The following is an 18,924-nucleotide window of genomic DNA, read 5'->3' as shown; positions in this document are numbered from 1 at the left end:
ACATTCAGTCACAAAATTCAGTTTGACTTTAAAGACCATTAAAGGCCCATGTGCAGTCTCTAACAAGACTGGCTGGAAGGGTTACTGATGACTGCATGAATTTAGACTGCCAGCAGTGCAATGGCAAAACATGCAGGTCTCTACCCTCAACTACAGTTTGTGGTCCTGTAACGAAGGGTCAAAGCTGTAAGATACTAATGCTCCTGTGATTTTGATCTCAAAGTTCAAGGCAAAATTATTTCCCTGATGAAGGAATAAAGACAAATGGCCTGTATTTGTATAGCGCTTCACTTAGTCCCTAAGGACCCCAAAGCGCTTCACACTACATTCAGTCATCCACCCATTCACACACACACTGGTGATGGCAAGCTACATTGTAGCCACACCCACCCTGGGGCGCACTGACAGAGGCGAGGCTGCCAGACACTGGCACCACCGGGCCCTCTGACCATCACCAGCAGGCAAACACGGGGTTAGTATCTTGCCCAAGGATATTTGTCATGCAGCCAGGAGGTAGCCTGGGATCGAACCACCAACCTTCTGATTAGTGGCGGACCTGCTCTGCCACCTGAGCTACAGCCACCTAACAAAGACCAAAGCAATGTGTATTTAGTCAGTACAAAGGTTGGGCAAGGTGTGGAACGTACACTAATCTCAAAAAAGGGATTGCATGGTTCTGCTACTTGTAAGATAAGCTTAGTGCTACAGACATTGTATTGAAAAGAAATTCAGTAATATGGTAATAAAACCTTTATTTTCTACAGTGATGATTTCAGAGGGGCAAACCAGTAGTGATTGCAGGGATAATGAGGCACCCAGGTACAAACATATTCCTTTTCAAATCAAAAGATACACACTATAGAAAAAAAGCAGGACTGAGCAACTCATTGTGTATTACTTAACTGTAAATTGTATATGAAGAGCCGAGTGCATTGTAAAAATATAGTAAAAAAAATTAAATAAATGGGGACGTCTGGTTAGCAGATGGAGTAGACAGATGTGTGGGCGACTTGCTCCAGCTTAAATTCGATTGTTTTATATAATAAAAAACTGGTTACTGATGTAAAGGGGAAAAAATGAAACAGCAAAAAAGGGAAACAGAAGTGCAAGAGGCAAATATTATAAACAAACCATGCCAAAATATCAAGAGAAAAGCAGCATGACTTCGAAAACCAGCGAAGTAGCACCACAAGCTAACTCCAGTCTACCTGAAATGCCAGGACTGGCATAACATAGAGCAACCTTCTGGAATTCATAGAAGAGCTCAAGTCTAAACTCAAACAGGATAATGACTGTTAGGTTTTGTATTGTTGATTGTCATTTATGCTTAGAAATATTTACCCACATATGCTTAGAAGTGTATAATCATTTGTAGATTGAAAGAATGTCTCATCCTAGGAGGTCTGTAACGGCTCTGTGTAGCATGAAGGGGGAGTGTGTTCACTCCCTCTACAGAGTGTTCTGGCGTAGATCACACCTCCTAGGAGAGGTCGTATCTTCTCTTGCTGATATATGGTATAGCAAACACACGTATATCTGTTTAAGTATAAGAGCCCTTTGTTCAGATAGATCTGCTAGACGCCTGGCACCAGCTAGCACCAGAGTCTTCACAGGGTCACACCTTGACCTCACACACACACACACACACACACACACACACACACACACACACACACACACACACACACACACACACACAGAGTATTCTTTGTTCACATGTATACCTATGTAGACGTCATATGTTAATGAACCTATGCATATTCATGTAACCTCAATAAAAGGAGTGCTATGGGGAGCCTGGCTGAGAGTCTGACGGTGGTCAAGTGGTGGAATGACACTCGGCCCCAGCCAGGTCTCCCTCATGCATGAGTAAAACAGAGAACTTTGCCTACTCGTGTCTTGCTTTGCAGTGTAATTATATTGTCCTCAACGTTCCAGCGGATAGGTACAAGCTACAAACCTATCATTAATTGGTCCTTCGATGCCGGAGCCCTGGAATCGCATTCACCGAGGGGAGGAGAGGCACGCTGAAAGACTGACGTCAGCCAGGAAGTTCCTGTGGATTCGCTGTCTGTCTTTTCTCCTCGATGAATGGCGATCGGCGGGATTCGAGGCTGATATTACACGCTAAGCAACGCCAAGTAAGTTTAAAGAGGCCGACTCTATAACCGTGTCGTTGTGCAGTCTCCGCCATTTTGTGAGGCGTTGAGAAGTTCGCTGCTTTGTGGAGCGATACCTGGGTTAGTGTCCCGAAAAAGAAGTTTTGGTTAAATCGCCCAAGGGTCCCAAGCGTCCGGTGAGTGTCCGGTTTTGAAATCGCCCTGGGTGTGTGTCCCGAGCGTCCCTTCATTGGGTTTTGTCGCGCGACTGGGTGAGCGTCCCACAACTGGGTCAGGGTCCCGAGCGGTCCGGTGTGAGTCCGGAGTAGGCCTATTTTGTGTTGTTGTCATTGTCATCGTCGTTTTTGTTGTTGTTGTGTGTGAGTGTGTGCGGAGCAGAACACGTGGTCTGTGACACCGACTGTTGTTGTTATAATTGTTTCCTAAGCAACCGGGGGTGTGTGGAGAAGGGCCAGCCCACATCAGCAGCACTTGAGATGTGCTCTGGTGGATGGCTTTCCCCCCACCCCCTTGCTGACACAAAATGTTAACTCTTTAGCTTGCCCTGATCGACAACAGCCTGTGTGCCAGACCATAGACGTAATTGAGGTGGATAGTTGTTAAAAGTAATCTACATTAAGCTTGTGGTTGCTCAAATTCAGTACAATGACATATGAGGTGAAGTGATATAGATAAATATTTAAACTAATGAAGTGCATAGAGGCACTTGACCTGTGTGAAAGACTGTCGTCTTATTATGAGCCATTGTTGAGATATAGAGCACACCTGTGAAAACAATTAATATGCTGAACCCTGTATGAAACATCTAAAAGTACATGAGGGAGAAGCTGTGTTGAATATGAAAGTGTAAGACTTTGCCACTGTGGGCAGAGCATGCAACTACTGTGTGATGTTGCGTTGCAGTTTTTTTTTTTTTTCTGAGCTGATGAGCAAGCTACACATTATCAGATCAAGAGCTGTCTGAGAACTACTCAAAGAGAGGGAAACAGAGAGTGTGCAGCGTTTCCATGAGCAGTTTTCCTGCACCTTGACTCGTGTGTGTGTGTAGCATCAGCATCATGTTTTTGTTTATTTGTTTTGTTGGGTTAAAAATAATTAAATAAACTGGTGATCATATTTATGGATCACCATGGTATCGTCAGCCATGTGATTTATTTATGCAGATGAAAAAGTGAGTGTGAATGTGTTTGACATCACAGTGTTTCTGTGGGCTGTGTAAATGTAATTGCCTCTGATTGTGGAGAGCAGGTGATTCTGCAGGTCACCGGCTATTTTACAAAAAAAAAGAGAAAGAATTTATATTTTAGATGAAAAATAATCATAGGGAAAAGGTTTTGTGTTGATCAGCCAAAAACAACCACAATTTCATTTTCTGCTTTTAAGAAAGGATTGTTCACAAAAACACAGAGAGAGAGAGAGGGAGATGTGTGTTGATTAAGCAGTGATGATAATAATGAAAATGTCTTAGTTTGTCACTTTCAGGTGAAAAGCAGACCTGAATCAATTTTCCACATGCAGCGGTCGGAAGAGAATTATAGTCTAACATCATTGGAAACATGCAGGCCAAGTTTCTGGCTGACTTATTTACAGCGCAATGTGTATGTGTCTCTCAACCTCACAAGCAAGTGCTCACTCCTCCCTGAAGAATGCAGCTCCAAAGCAATAACATGATAAAGAGACAGCAGCAAGTCCTGAGCAAAGAGTCCCAGCAAAGCAGCAGCAATGTGGACAAACAGCATCAGAGGAGAAGAGCAAACCCATCATCCTGACTGATCGGATGAATGGCACTGTGTCTACAACAAGCTGAAACTTCACTGTGCATGTGAAGAAAACGTTTGAGGAGAACTGAACAGTTGGAGTTTGACATTTGCCACCTGCGGAGTAAAATGGCAAGAAGAGACAGTGGAACACAGGACAAAGCTGAAGGAGAACTGCCGGGACTGTTGAAGTGGGAGAGGACAAAAGAGTGAGAGGACAACAGAGTGAAAAGACTAGGTGAGAACACATAGGAATTATTTAATGTGGGAAATCAAAATTTGGGTTAGCAAACCTGGGGAAAAGAAAACTGACTGCTTAAGTGGGAAAATTCTGAAGGAGTCTGAAACATATACAAACATATACAAAATCACACAGAACATGCCTTAACCCTACTAATATAAACACAAAATAACTCATGAAGATTAGACATTTTAAGCATGAGTCTGTTTATCATCTTGTCCAAGTCACCTCGTGTGATGCAAAGACCAGTGGAACTCATAGCACATTACATGCTCTGCTGGAGATGCAGCTCCACCGACATGCATTAAACCTGCCTAATAACACAAACACACATGCAATGAAGATCAGCTTGTTATCTTTCATCAGTGTTAAAATAGTGTCACTTTAGCAGACACTTGTTATCAAATACTGAATTTATCCAATGAGGAAAAAAAAATTGACTCTCTAGGTTGCAGGACAACAATTTAACCTTTTGTGGGGAAAAAGATTCTGGTTTGACCAACCAGTGATCAGACAATAAATTTAGTTGTTGATATAGTAAATTGGGAGAAGCTTCCTGCTTGATTAATGCAGCATAAGTAATTTACTGTATGAGGGAAATTGATACTATTTTGAACATGCTTTTCTGTTGTCCTGTCAACTTAGTGGGTTAATAGCTGATATGCAAATTAGTTGATCGTTCTTAGATTAATGAAATGTGACTGAATTCTAGCACGAGTGAATGAGATGTGTTGGAGTTTGTTGTGTGTTGAGAAGAGCACAGACCTGGTGATTAAACTCATAGCTAATATGACATTAGGGGTATGTTGTGTTTTGTGCAGCTGATGGTTGGTTTGGAGTGAATCTAGCTGATGATTCTTCTCCTGTTGTGAAGTTGATGAGGAGTTTGTGTCATGACTTAACAAGGCCTTTTTATTTTGATACTTTCACAGTGCACTGAGAGTTTGGTTTGATAATCTCTGTTATTTTTCATTTTTCATTTTTGAACAGGCACTGATTTTGTTTGTCTATTTCTTTTCTTTAAGCAGATCTGCACGTCGGGAATTGAAAGTGCTATACGATCGGTCGAGAAAGCCGTTACAAGTGAGTTTTCTCCACATTAAAATGGGCTCTGGAGAAAGCCACTTATTGGGACAATATTAAATGAAAATCCCGGCCTAAAAAGGATTCAGCGATGTAATCCGATCTAAAGTTCTTCTTTTTCTTTGTGAAATGACGTCATTTTGCTGAGAGTGGAAACTAAATGCGATAATCGATTCCACTATCAGCAAAGAAAGAAAGAATGAATGTATGAATGCGTGAGTGAAAGGAAAGAAAACTGACTGACTGGTAAAAGAAACTGTGAGAAATTGTATACATCTGCGCAGCGCTAACATTTGCATTTTCTTTTCTACAGCATTACAGTTCTTCATGTGGTTTGATCACATGATTTATACCAGGACAACTGGTTGATGTTTTTCCTACTACAGGATTTTTGGGTTTATGTGTGAGGAAAACTGTGTTTACAGGTTATGAGTGGTGATGCTGTTACACTGTGTTTTTGGGAAAATGTGACGGTTACTTTGATGATATGAATAACATTTTTTCCACAGCAATGGATGGTTGATTTTATGGTGTTTTTATGGCACCTCTGGAACCTGTTGACCTGTGTCTGACCTCCGTCTGACCGCAGTCAATGTGTTGCTAATGTTTGTTTTTCTGAGACTGCATGTAAAAGATTCGGCGGAAGCGGACAAGTGACATGAGAAAAATGTATAAGGGATTGTTTATGGAAAAGTTGAATATGGGCTCTTAGCTGGCCACTTTGAGCCCATAGTAATATATAAGTGGAGTGACTTTGCTTAAGAGAAGTCACTGATTACATTAATGTTAACTGAGTACATGGGATGATCCATGTTTGAGGCGAATTATGGTAATAATAGTGATTTAATGATTTGAGAAAACCTGCACATGACACTTGTCTTGCTGATGTTGAATGCTTATTGTTCTTATGATACAATTGTTTACAGGTATGAAGTTTGAGTTTACTTCCAGATTTTGCTTTCCAGGCCATGATGGTGTGTATGCAGGCTCCTGGGAGAGCCAGGTGTTAAGCAAACTTAATATGCAAGACACACTAACATCTTTTATTGCAGGGTTACGGAGCTACTCCAGCGGAGATGCCCTGATGTTGCCTGGGATATGGTCTAGCTAACCTTTTTCTTTAAGACAGGGATCCAGGTTTGATGAGTTGACTCGTGGGAGTGTCCATGAGTCAAGAGGAGGGGTCCAGGATTAACATTAAACAATGTTTTCTATTATTGTTGCAGTGATTTGTGTGATTAGCCGTTTATTTACAGGTATTAAACCTATGCAAGTGGTGCATCCATGTTCAGATGAGGCTTTGATGGCCTATAAGTGAAGTTCACTGAACTAAAGAATGTGGTTTGATGATTGTTGACATGCTCTCCAAATAGAAGTTTTCCCTCCTAGCAAGGAAAGACAGGTGCAGCAGTATTCTCCTGAGGAATCTTCAGAGGCCCAGTGAGAAGCGAGAAACATTCCAGGCATAGCTGACAGCCCAGGCAGTGGTTGAGGTCAAAGGTCAAGCTGGTTGGGGCCCATCATGAGATCAGACTTTGGAGCCACAGCAAGGACCGTGAAGCTGCGTTGGAATGAGAGCTGTGCCACGGGGGGTTTCCAGAGGCCAAGAGAGGAGATTGTGGACAATGGACGGGCACCTGAAGGATGAGGGGAGCGTGCCAAGCTCCATCGACAGCGCAGAGGGAGTCTAAGGATGACATCATGATTCTGTGCACAGGAACCAGAAGCTATGGTGGTGATAACAGCAGTTTCCTATGAGGTCTGCAGCTTTGGAAATAGCTGAGACCCATGTTGACAAACAACAAAACTAACTGGTATGTTTGAATGTTTATTCTACATACATTTGGACTCTGGTCCTATGGACAGTGATGGAAACAACTGGAAGAGACATTTATGAAGCCCTCAAACCACTCTGCAGAGAGACATGTGATTTGCACACCCGGAGGAAGCATCACCAAGCTGAGATGTTTTTGAAAATGTTACTTTCTTATTTTCACTATTAAATTAACAATTTCTTTGTTTGCTTGTAGGATGCAGTTTGCCATTGGATGAGATCAATGATGAATGGGATAACTGCTAATACATTTGTTAAACTGTGTACTTTTACAGTAATTTAGGGTAATTTGACATATGCTGAGTATAAAAATGTTTGCATTGAAACTATCAGACATGAGGTATTCATAACTGGGAACTTTTCTAGCATAATTGTCAGAAAGGGGGGAATGTTAGGTTTTGTATTGTTGATTGTCATTTATGCTTAGAAATATTTACCCACATATGCTTAGAAGTGTATAATCATTTGTAGATTGAAAGAATGTCTCATCCTAGGAGGTCTGTAACGGCTCTGTGTAGCATGAAGGGGGAGTGCGTTCACTCCCTCTACAGAGTGTTCTGGCGTAGATCACACCTCCTAGGAGAGGTCGTATCTTCTCTTGCTGATATATGGTATAGCAAACACACGTATATCTGTTTAAGTATAAGAGCCCTTTGTTCAGATAGATCTGCTAGACGCCTGGCACCAGCTAGCACCAGAGTCTTCACAGGGTCACACCTTGACCTCACACACACACACACACACACACACACACACACACACACACACACACACACACACACACACACACACACACACACACACACAGAGTATTCTTTGTTCACATGTATACCTATGTAGACGTCATATGTTAATGAACCTATGCATATTCATGTAACCTCAATAAAAGGAGTGCTATGGGGAGCCTGGCTGAGAGTCTGACGGTGGTCAAGTGGTGGAATGACACTCGGCCCCAGCCAGGTCTCCCTCATGCATGAGTAAAACAGAGAACTTTGCCTACTCGTGTCTTGCTTTGCAGTGTAATTATATTGTCCTCAACGTTCCAGCGGATAGGTACAAGCTACAAACCGATCAATGACCAACTCAGAAACACTATGGACTCAAGAGATAAGCAGCAAGTTGGATATGCTCACTGAGTAAGCACAGGAGCTGAAGGAGCAAGCAGGAGGAATGGCCAGTTAAGGCTTCTGAAGCTCTGACAACAATCCTACAGCAGGAGAAGAAGATGCAGCAAAAACTCAAAGACTTGGGGTCCAGGTCTAGGACAAATAACATAACATCTGCATTTTTGGAGTGGCTGATGTCACGGTCGCAGTGGCTGACCGTATGGAGAGTGTGTGGAGGACTCAGGCGCAGACACTGGCGAAGACATGAAACTGAGTTTTGAACGAAAAGCGAGCCTTTATTTTGGCTGAAGACACGGGGTTCAAACAAGGCAGAATCACAGTGTAGAGAACTAAACTGGGGAACTAATACTATGATAAATTATGAAGACACGGAAAGCTATGGCTAAGAATACAAAAGACTGGGCATGAAAACATGGAGGGTGGGAACACAGACTGCATGAAACACAGAGACTAAATACACATGAGGGATGATCAGGGGAAGTGGAAACACATGAACCTAAAGACAGGACCGGAGAAGTGAAACTAAATACACTGACAGTGGACACAGACTTTCAAAGTAAAACAGGGAACATGGAGATTAGACATGACATGAACTTAACATAACCACACAGACATGACGCATGACAGGTAGACGCACAAACCAGAGAGACTGAGTACAGGGAGATGACATAAACAACTAAGAAACAATGGGCTAAACAGCGCCCTAGAAATTAACTAGACAAACTAAGCTAAAGCATAAATGAATACAAAAGATACGTAAAACTCAACACTGGGTCACACGACCCAGGACCATGACAGCTGAAGGCGCTGCTGTGTGCTTTGTGTGGGAGCTTTCACAGCAGGAAATACCAATGACTGAGGAGGTCAATCCAAAAGTCCAGCGGGCCCATGCTCTCTTGCCCCTAAACCAAGACCCAAGGCTCCTCCATGCCTCCTCATTATCAAGGGTGTATAGTGTTAGGGATGCACTGATACCACTTTTTTGGAAACGAGTACGAGTACTTGCATTTCAGTACTCGCCGATACCGAGTACTTAATAAAAACATGATTTAAATTTACAGGTAACAGCTTTAGTCCTATAATTTAACAAAAACAAAACAAAACAAGGGACTGGTTTGGAATTAAGAACATTTATTTAAAATGAATAATGAATAAATATGAATGAAATAAATAATTATGAAAAAAAATTTAAACAGTGACAGTGCAACTCAAGTATTGTTTTCAGTTTATTGCAAACTCTGCCGCTTTGGACAACACAAGGGGTATTAATAAACATCTTTGCCATTTAGTGCACAATATTTGAATAAACCAACAACATCCACCAACATAGAACTGTGGCAGTCAGTGCAACTGAGGTAGGCATTAACATCAAGTCTAAGATGACTCACTTAATGGAGAGAAAAAGTGAGTGGCAGGTTTTTTTTTAAGAAAAGTAGCTTTTCTGCATTATCAGCAGTCAGACTGTTTCTGTTTTCATCTATAATGTGTGACACTGAGCTGAAAAGCCTTTCACTTTCCACACTGCTACATGGGGCTGAGAGGTATTTCCTCGTCTGTTTCTCTGTTTAGAAGTCTCACTAGCACAGTCACAGCTGGGATGACATCAGAGGCTAGTGCGTCGTAGCTGCTCACTTTTTTAGTTAGTTCCTCAAAGGGGGCGAGGATGGCAACAGTCGTCTCCATAAGAGCCCATTGGTGAGCGGTGAGATAGTCAGGGAGTTCATGCTCGGACACCCCCAGCCCTCGCTTTTGCTCAATGAGGGACTGGAGCATGTAATACGTGCTGTTCCCGCGCGTCTGTACGTCCTGCTGCAGTCTCTTTATTGGCTGGTTGAGCTGTCCCTGAATGTCCTCGAGGCCGGAGTAGGCTAAGGCGGAATGTTTAAAATGCCCAACTATTTTCCGTCCCACTGCTGTAGCATCAGCTATGCTCCTCTGTGCTAATAAGCGTGGGTAAATAAGCGTGCGTAAACTCTTTGTACTCGTTGTCGTGTTGGGATTTTGGTGCTTGATTAAATTGCTTGTGTTAAATGCGCTACCTTTTGAGCCTCCTCTGGACAATTTCGCTGAGCACAATTTGCCGACCGCCTTTGCTTTCGCGTCTTTGTTCACTTTGAAATAGTTCCACACAGCTGATATGTCTCGCCTCGCTTTCTCCCCGCTCTGAGCTGCAGCCGGGGCCTGGGGGCGGGCACTCGGCGCCTGTGATTAACCCCTTACATGCCGCTCAAACATAGACAGGTCTCAGACCGTGGTATCGGTCCTCGGTATCGGGGGACTTTTAACGAATACGAGTATTTTAGAAAATGTGGTATCGAGGCCGATACCCGATACCGGTATCGGTGCATCCCTATATAGTGTGATGTGAGATGTTGTCCAACAGGGATGACAGCTTAGCCACCTCTCCTGACACCACACCCTGAACCCACTACTCCAACCCTCCCCTGAACCCTGAGCCACAAACCAGACCCTGCCACATGGTGATTTTAAAAATTCAGATAACTTATAATTGTTTTACTGTCATACTATTTATCAGATGCATTTATTCATTAATTTGGTGCTTTTTTATATTCTTCTATCTGAAATAACAGGAAAGTGATTAAAAAAAAATTCTCTTCTGTCCTTGATGATTGCTGCACCCAATCGTGGAGGGCTTATAGGAATTGTAAAGGAGGAAAAAGTGGTAACTTCTTGTAAACTACATGAGTGATTGGACATGATCATTACCATTTATTGCATCGAGTATGGTGGACAGTTCTTAAGTGATCTGCGCATGATGTTACATGCAAAACCTCTATACAAGCAAATTCCACTGCAGATCACCAAAATAAGTGTTATTTTTTCAAACTGATATCCAAGGTCTACAAGTAAGCTGTGTTAGATGAATTAGAGACATATTATCATTATAAGTTGCTGTCAGCTGCATAATGTCTCTGCTAAGTATCCACTAAAATGGCAGACAGAGGACAGAGAAAACCAACCATTCAGTCTGTCCCCGACACCCCCATACCCGCCACCACCCCCTATCCCTTTCAATTACAAATTGAAATTTTGTGACTCTTTTGCAAAAGTCAAAGTACAAAATATATGTTTTTGTGAACTGAGAAGTGAGCACTTGTATTCACTGATTTGACGGGTTGTAATCACAGAGTTGTGGTTGTGAGTAGTAAAAGAAAAAATAAATATGAGTAAAATTTGAATAACAAGGTTGCAGCTCTTAGTATATTTTTGTTATCGTGTAACGTGGAGTGAAGAAAGATTAAAGTCCCCATGGCTGCCCCTTGCCATCACAGCTGAAGGGATAAAAGGACTTGACACTCAGCCTTATATGTTAAAATGTGTTGAAAATAGTCAGAGATGGTAGAGACTCTGTAGTCTGAGTAGTTAAAATGTCTGTTCTAATCTCTAGATTTTGTGTGTTGTTGAGGTTTAAATTTATCATCTCAAATGTATGCTGATGACTTTGCTTTATATAAGAAAGGCCTAACTCTGAGTACACTCTGTGCCAAAAAGTCCTGACAGGAAACTGCATGCTTTTGCAGCTACACTGAACAAAAATATAAACGCAACACTTTTGTTTTTGCTCCCATTCCCCATGGGATGGACGTAGAGACCTAAAATTCATTCCAGATACACAATATAACCATCCCTCCCAAACAGTGGTCACAAATCAGTCCAAATGTGTGGTAGTGGGCACATCTGCCATATTGAGATAATCCATCCCACCTCACAGGTGTGCCACATCAGGATGCTGATCTGACATCATGAGTAGTGCACAGGTGTACCTCAGACTGCCCACAACAAAAGGCCACCCTGGAATGTGCAGTTTTGTCTCACAGCAAAATGCCACAGATGCCACAAGCAATGAGGGAGCGTGCAATTGGCATGCTGACAGCAGGAATGTCAACCAGATCTGTCGCCCGTGCATTGAATGTTCATTTCTCAACCATAAGCCGTCTCCACAGGCGTTTCAGAGAATATGGCAGCACATCCAACCGGCCTCACAACCGCAGACCTCGTGTAACCACACCAGCCCAGGACCTCCACATCCAGCAGGTTCACCTCCAAGATCGTCTGAGACCAGCCACCCAGACAGCTGCTGGAACAATTGGTTTGCACAACCAAACAATTTCTGCACAAACTGTCAGAAACCGTCTCAGGGACGCTCAACTGCATGCCCGTCGTCCTCATTGGGGTCTTGACCTGACTCCAGCTCGTCGCCGTAACAGACTTGTGTGGGCAAATGCTCACATTCGATGGCGTCTGGCACGTTGGGGAGGTGTGCGCTTCACGGATGAATCATGGTTCACATTGTTCAGGGCAGATGGCAGCTGAGAATGTCCCAGTTCTTGCATGGCCAGCATACTCACCGGACATGTCACCCATTGAGCATGTTCGGGATGTGCTTGACCGGCGTATACGACAGCGTGTGCCAGTTCCCACGAATATCCAACAACCTCGCACAGCCATTGAAGTGGAGTGGACCAACATTCCACAGGCCACAATTGACAATCTGATAGACTCCATGCGACGATGTGTTGCACTGCATGAGGCAAATGGTGGTCACACCAGATACTGACCGGTTCTGGGTCCCCAGACCCCCAATAGCGCAAAAAACTGCACATTCCAGGGTGGCCTTTTGTTGTGGGCAGTCTGAGGTACACCTGTGCACTACTCATGATGTCAGATCAGCATCCTGATGTGGCACACCTGTGAGGTGGGATGGATTATCTCAATATAGCAGATGTGCCCACTACCACACATTTGGACTGATTTGTGACCACTGTTTGGGAGGGATGGTTATATTGTGTATCTGGAATGAATTTTAGGTCTCTACATCCATCCCATGGAGAATGGGAGCAAAAACAATAGTGTTGCGTTTATATTTTTGTTCAGTGTAGAATCAAGTGAAAGTGAAACCAACTAGGCTGTTTGATGCACACTAGAGAGCAAGTATATAAATACCTAGGCTTCCGTTTGTGCTTCAGACCTGGGGTTGTGTGCTGTGTGCTCAGGTCTCCATATCCTGGATATGTAAAATAAAGATCACAAGTAAAAGACCACTTTTGAGCCGTGTCTTTTTGGCCCTAAAGAATCCGAAAGAACCGGAATTACAGTTTTTGCCCGTTGCTTGAACACTACAAACCAACGGGGTGGCTGTAGCTCAGGTGGCAGAGCAGGTCAGCCACTAATCAGAAGGTCGGTGGTTCGATCCCAGGCTGCATCCTGGCTGCATGCCAAATATCCTTGGGCAAGATACTAACCCCGTGTTTGCCTACTGGTGGTGGTCAGAGGGCCCGGTGGCGCCTGTGTCCGGCAGCCTCGCCTCTGTCAGTGCGCCCCAGGGCAGCTGTGGCTACAATGTAGCTTGCTATCGCCAGTGTGTGAATGTGTGTGTGAATGGGTGGATGACTGAATGTAGTGTAAAGCGCTTTGGGGTCCTATGGACTAGAAAAGCGCTATACAAATGCAGGCCATTTACCATTTACCATAAACCCATGCTTAGACTAAAGTAACACAACTTGAAGCTTGTGTCACCATACCTCAAACACATGTACTCATACCTTAAACAAAAGCGCTGCTTTGCACCCTAGTTGCAATTATGCAACACACATGGTCCTGCATACTACACTCTATTTCATACATAAGACACTTCGTTCACAAAATGCCATTTGGAAAACACATGTATCCAAAATGCAAAACACATCGGGTAATTGCAACCACTCAAATACACACCTGAAGGCACTTACTTGCAAAACTGAACACCAATTAGCCAACTACAAAAAGCCCTCAGTTCAGCCAATTCAAGAACTTTGCAAGCATGGATGGAGGGAGAGCAAGAGGAGGAGGAGGAATTCGAAGAGGCCATGCACAGACCCATATTTCCGATGATATAAGAGCAACTTTGGTGGACCATGTCATCAACCACGGACTGGCTATGAGGGAAGCTGGGCAGAGAGTCCACCCACATCAAAGCTGCTTCACAGTGGCATCTGTAATACAGTTTTTCTGAATGCTTAAACCCTAACTGTGATTCTTACAGCACAATTTCTAAAACTATTGATACTTATAGCAAAACCACTCACTGAGTTTGCAAAACTAAAAGCACAAACACTGCTTTGCACTTAGTTTGCCATTTTGTAACACACACTTTGCAAACCTGTAGCTACAATCCACTGCACAGCACTCTTTTTGCAGAACTGTAAACACAACTCACTGATTTACACTCAATTCCCAAATGATCAACGCACTCCTAGCAAAACTATACACATGTATGGACATTATTTACACTATTTTGCCAACTGTCTGGCACACTGTCACATGTGAAAGCTTTTTTAGTTTAATAATTAGTTCACTTTGCAATCAGCCTAAGCACTATAATACAGGTAAGCTCTGTGTATGGAGTACAATGTAGGGAGCAGGAAGAGTGAGAAGTAGAGGAGGCCGAGGAAGAGGACGTGGAGGTGAAGAAGTAGGATGAAGAGGACAACAAGGACAAGGAGGACCAAGAGGAGGACGAGGAGGGGGAGAGGAGGATGAGGAGGGGGGAGAGGAGGATGAGGAGGGGGGAGAGGAAGAGTAGGAAGAGTAAGAAATAGAATTGCTGATGACATCAGAGCTACAATAGTGGACCATGTAATCAACCGTGGAATGTCCCTGAGGGTAGCTGGCCAACGGGTCCAGCCTAACTCGAGCCGCTACACTGTAGCAAGAAACCTAGGATCACTGGACTAAATGACTACAGACCCGTGGCTCTGACATCTGTGGTCATGAAGTCTTTTGAGCGCCTAGTTCTCTCCCATCTCAGGACCCTCACGGCCCCCCTCCTGGACCCCCTGCAGTTTGCATATAGAGGTCTGTAGACGACGCCATCAACATGGCCCTACACTTCATCCTGCAGCATCTGGACTCCCCAGGAACCTACGCCAGGATCCTGTTTGTGGACTTCAGCTCTGCCTTCAACACCATCCTTCCAGACCATCTCCGAGACAAGCTTTCCCAGATGAATGTGCCTGATCCCATCTGCCGGTGGATCACTGACTTCCTGACGGACAGGAAGCAGCATGTGAGGCTGGGAAAGAATGTCTCGGACTCCCGGACCATCAGCACCGGCTCCCCTCAGGGCTGTGTTCTTTCTCCTCTGCTCTTCTCCCTGTACACCAACTGCTGCACCTCCACCCACCAGTCTGTCAAGCTAATCAAGTTTGCAGATGACACCACCGTTATTGGGCTCATCTCGGACGGGGATGAGTCTGCCTACAGGAGGGAGGTTGAACGTCTGGTGTCCTGGTGCAGCCACAACAACCTGGTGCTGAATGCCCAGAAGACAGTGGAGATTATTGTGGACTTCAGGAAGCACACAGCCCCACTCCCCCCCATTATCCTGACTGACACCCCCATCACCTCTGTGGACTCATTCCGCTTCCTGGGTACCACCATCACCCAGGACCTGAAGTGGGAGCCCACCATCACCTCCGTCATCAAGAAAGCCCAGCAGAGGATGTACTTCCTGAGGCAGCTGAAGAAATTCAACCTGCCAACACGGACGATGATGCAGTTCTACACTGCAATCATCGAGTCCATCCTCACCTCCTCCATCACCGTGTGGTACGCTGGAGCCACTATCAGGGACAAACAGAGACTGCAGCGTGTTGTGCGCTCTGCTGAGAAGGTGATTGGCTGCAGACTCCCATCTTTGCAGGACCTGTACACCTCCAGGACACTGGGGCGTGCAGCTCGGATCTCAGCTGACCCTTCTCACCCTGGACACAGTCTGTTTGACCTGCTCCCCTCAGGCAGGAGGCTCCGGTCCATTCGCACCAGAACCTCTCGCCATAAGAACAGTTTCTTCCCCTCTGCTGTTGGACACATGAACAATAACCATATGACTGTACCCGCCACTAACACATGACCCTACGCTGTGTCACTGCATCATTCTATGTTTGGCACTGATCACCACCTGCACTCATGTATATATCTTTCAACGTAGCACTCTTAATTCTCATTCTCATGTATATATCTCATGTATATCTCATGCACATATCTTTCCACGTAGCACTTTTAATTCTTATCCCTACTTTTATTTTTTTCCATGTCTATTTAAGTGCTATTTATGACAGCATGTTTGCACTGAAGCACCGCAGCAATTTCCTAATGTTGTAAACCTGCTCAACATTTGGCAATAAACCCCATTCTGATTCTGATTCTGATAAGGACATCTTGAAATGAGAATCGGTTAGTACAGTCACTTCGCACAAAGATTTGTAGCACTGCCATATGCCAATGGGAAACACCAATACCATTGATGTAAAAATACTGAAATTGTTACTTTACAGAATTGCTAGATGACCAGATGCTGGGGGCAGAGGAAGCATGTTCACTGCAGACCAAGTAACCCATATAGTCATTATGGCGATTGCAAATAATCCTATACTTGGAAATAAACACTTGTGTTTGTTTTGATGTGTTTGAATAAACACCAGTACTTGAAGTTTGGATCCCTCTATGCTTACGGATCTATGACAGAAGTATGAGCTCAAACTGACATAGCCTACCTTGTGCACAGAGGAAGCAAAAGCCAGATGTGTTTTGTATTCATACCATCAGTGTGTAGTTGGTGCATTGTGTGCCTAGTAGATGATGGCTTGTGTGTACTGTTTGATACGGAAACACCATTTTTACGAAGGTGTGAAGAGTTACAGTTTTTCTCAAATGCTAAAACACATGTCACAAACGTTACCACCAGGTCCCCTAATGTCCAAACACAACACCCTTCTCTAAAGCTACATAAACACAACCACACCTTCCCACTGCAAAACTCAAACTCCCACACCAAGAGAGCAGCTCGAAGTTGTCAAAACTGTAAACACTATACACAGCATTACACACTACAGCAAAACAATTGAAAACACAATGCTCAATTTGTGAGAAGGTTCTTTGGTTCATAACTGCCAATGCATATTTTTATAAACTGTACAGTAACGGATCGTCATAGAACCCTGCAGAGGATTAGGCATTTAGATTTGTGAGTTTCGCATGAAGACTATAAATCTATAAAAACATCCTGCATGTACGTACACTACTGTAACACAACTCAATGCAAAAACAGAATCTATCGCACACAACAGTACTCTCGGAAACATGATCAGGGTGTGAAGTCTTTTTTATTGTCTACACGGTCTTTTTACAATATTACACACAGTCACTGTGCGGCATCATGTCGCCGAGCTGCATTGGGCCACATCACCTCATCCACATCAAAGGCTATATTGTCCCTTGCTAGGCACCGTGGGAAAAACGCCCTGGAATGGCGAATCCATCCCTGGAAGGCCTCCACTGGGATGTCAGCACAGGCCAGCTCCATTGCCCGTACAAGGTTCTCTCTTGTGTATGGCTGTCTGTCATACACCTTCCATCTCCATGATGAGAAGAACTCCTCTATAGGGTTCAGGAAAGGGGAGTAGGGTGGCAGACAGACGTTTAAAAAGTGGTCACTGTTGGTGGTGAACCACTCTCTGATTTGGTGTGTTTTGTGGAAGCGGACGTTGTCCCAAATGATCACATACATGTGATGTGCTAGCCTAGGATGGTGTTGTTGACGGTCCAGGATGATGTCTTTTAGATCCTCTAGGAAGATGAGGAGACGTTGGGTGTTGTAAGACCCAAGGACAAGCCCCTCCATACCCATAGCTGCACAAAGAGTAATATTACCCCCCCGTTGGCCAGGAACCTCATAGATGGCTCTTTGGCCAATGATGTTACGGCCTCTTCGCCTTTGTTTCTGGAGGTTGAAGCCAGCCTCATCCAGGAAGAGGTACTCATGGGGTCTGGCCATCGCGTCCAACTGCATTATCCTCTGTGAACATGGAAAAGCGTACAGGTGTTCAGAACGGTCAATCAGGTAGCACAGTATTGTCCAGAAGTAATGTAGGCCACTAAGCAACACAGTATGTCCACTAACTGTACTGTGGACATGGATGTATACGTACTTGCACATACTCGTAACGTTGTTCTATGTGTCGCGCAGAGTTGCGCTCAAAGGGAACCCTGTAGACCTGTTTCATCCTCATCTGTTGGCGCCGGAGAACTCGGTCTATTGTGGACACGCTGACAGCATCAATGTTCTCAAAGTTTACATTATCTGCAATGACTTTGTCTCTGATCTCTCGGAGTCTAATGCAGTTGTTCTCACGGACCATATCTGCAATGAGGGTTTCTTGTGCCGCTGTGAATATGGCAACCCTCCCACCTCTATGTGGCATTCTTTCAGCTCTAAAGAAAGAAACATGTGTTGCCAATTGACTGATTTATATGTAAAACTACATGTAAAGTAACAGACCACTTTCACAGGCCTGTAAAACTGTAGTGTGACAAAGAAAGCAATAGCGTACTACACCTGTTGTGTTGTCTAAATGCCTTGATAGTGGTGGCCACGGTGAACCTACTCAGGTTTGGATGTACTCTTCGTCCCGCTTCAGCCATTGTCATGCCATGGACAATGACATGATCAATTACTGTTGCTCGCATATCATCTGTTATGATGGTGCGAGGTTGTCTTCTTCTCCCACCTGGACCTTCTCCTCTCTCTTGTTGGCCTCCTTCTCTTCCTCCTCTACTCCGAACTCCTCTTCTTCTTAGGCCTTCACCTCTTCCTCCTCTGATCTCAACCCCTCTTCCTCTTTGGCCTGCAGCTCTTCACCTTCCGCACGCTCGAATGCCTTCATCCATTGTGATTGTTTGGCATCTTCACCAAACTATGCTT

The 18,924-nt window shown here is 44.2% G+C and overlaps 1 protein-coding gene and 1 pseudogene across 1 annotated transcript in view; both read right to left on the bottom strand.

Moving 5' to 3' along the window:
* Positions 1-18,924, bottom strand: part of LOC146669036 (receptor-type tyrosine-protein phosphatase gamma-like) — a 368,084-nt gene that overhangs the window by 153,245 nt on the left and 195,915 nt on the right. The window lies entirely within an intron of this gene.
* On the bottom strand, positions 17,522-18,419 carry LOC146669041 (uncharacterized; annotated as a pseudogene).

Source organism: Rhamphochromis longiceps, linkage group LG5, assembly GCF_057381845.1.
Source record: "Rhamphochromis longiceps isolate RC_006_pf linkage group LG5, R_longiceps_female_GT1.1, whole genome shotgun sequence".
Classification (NCBI taxonomy): Eukaryota; Metazoa; Chordata; class Actinopteri; order Cichliformes; family Cichlidae; genus Rhamphochromis; species Rhamphochromis longiceps.
Note: the sequence above shows the minus strand (reverse complement) of the source record. Positions and strands in the feature narration are given on the sequence as shown.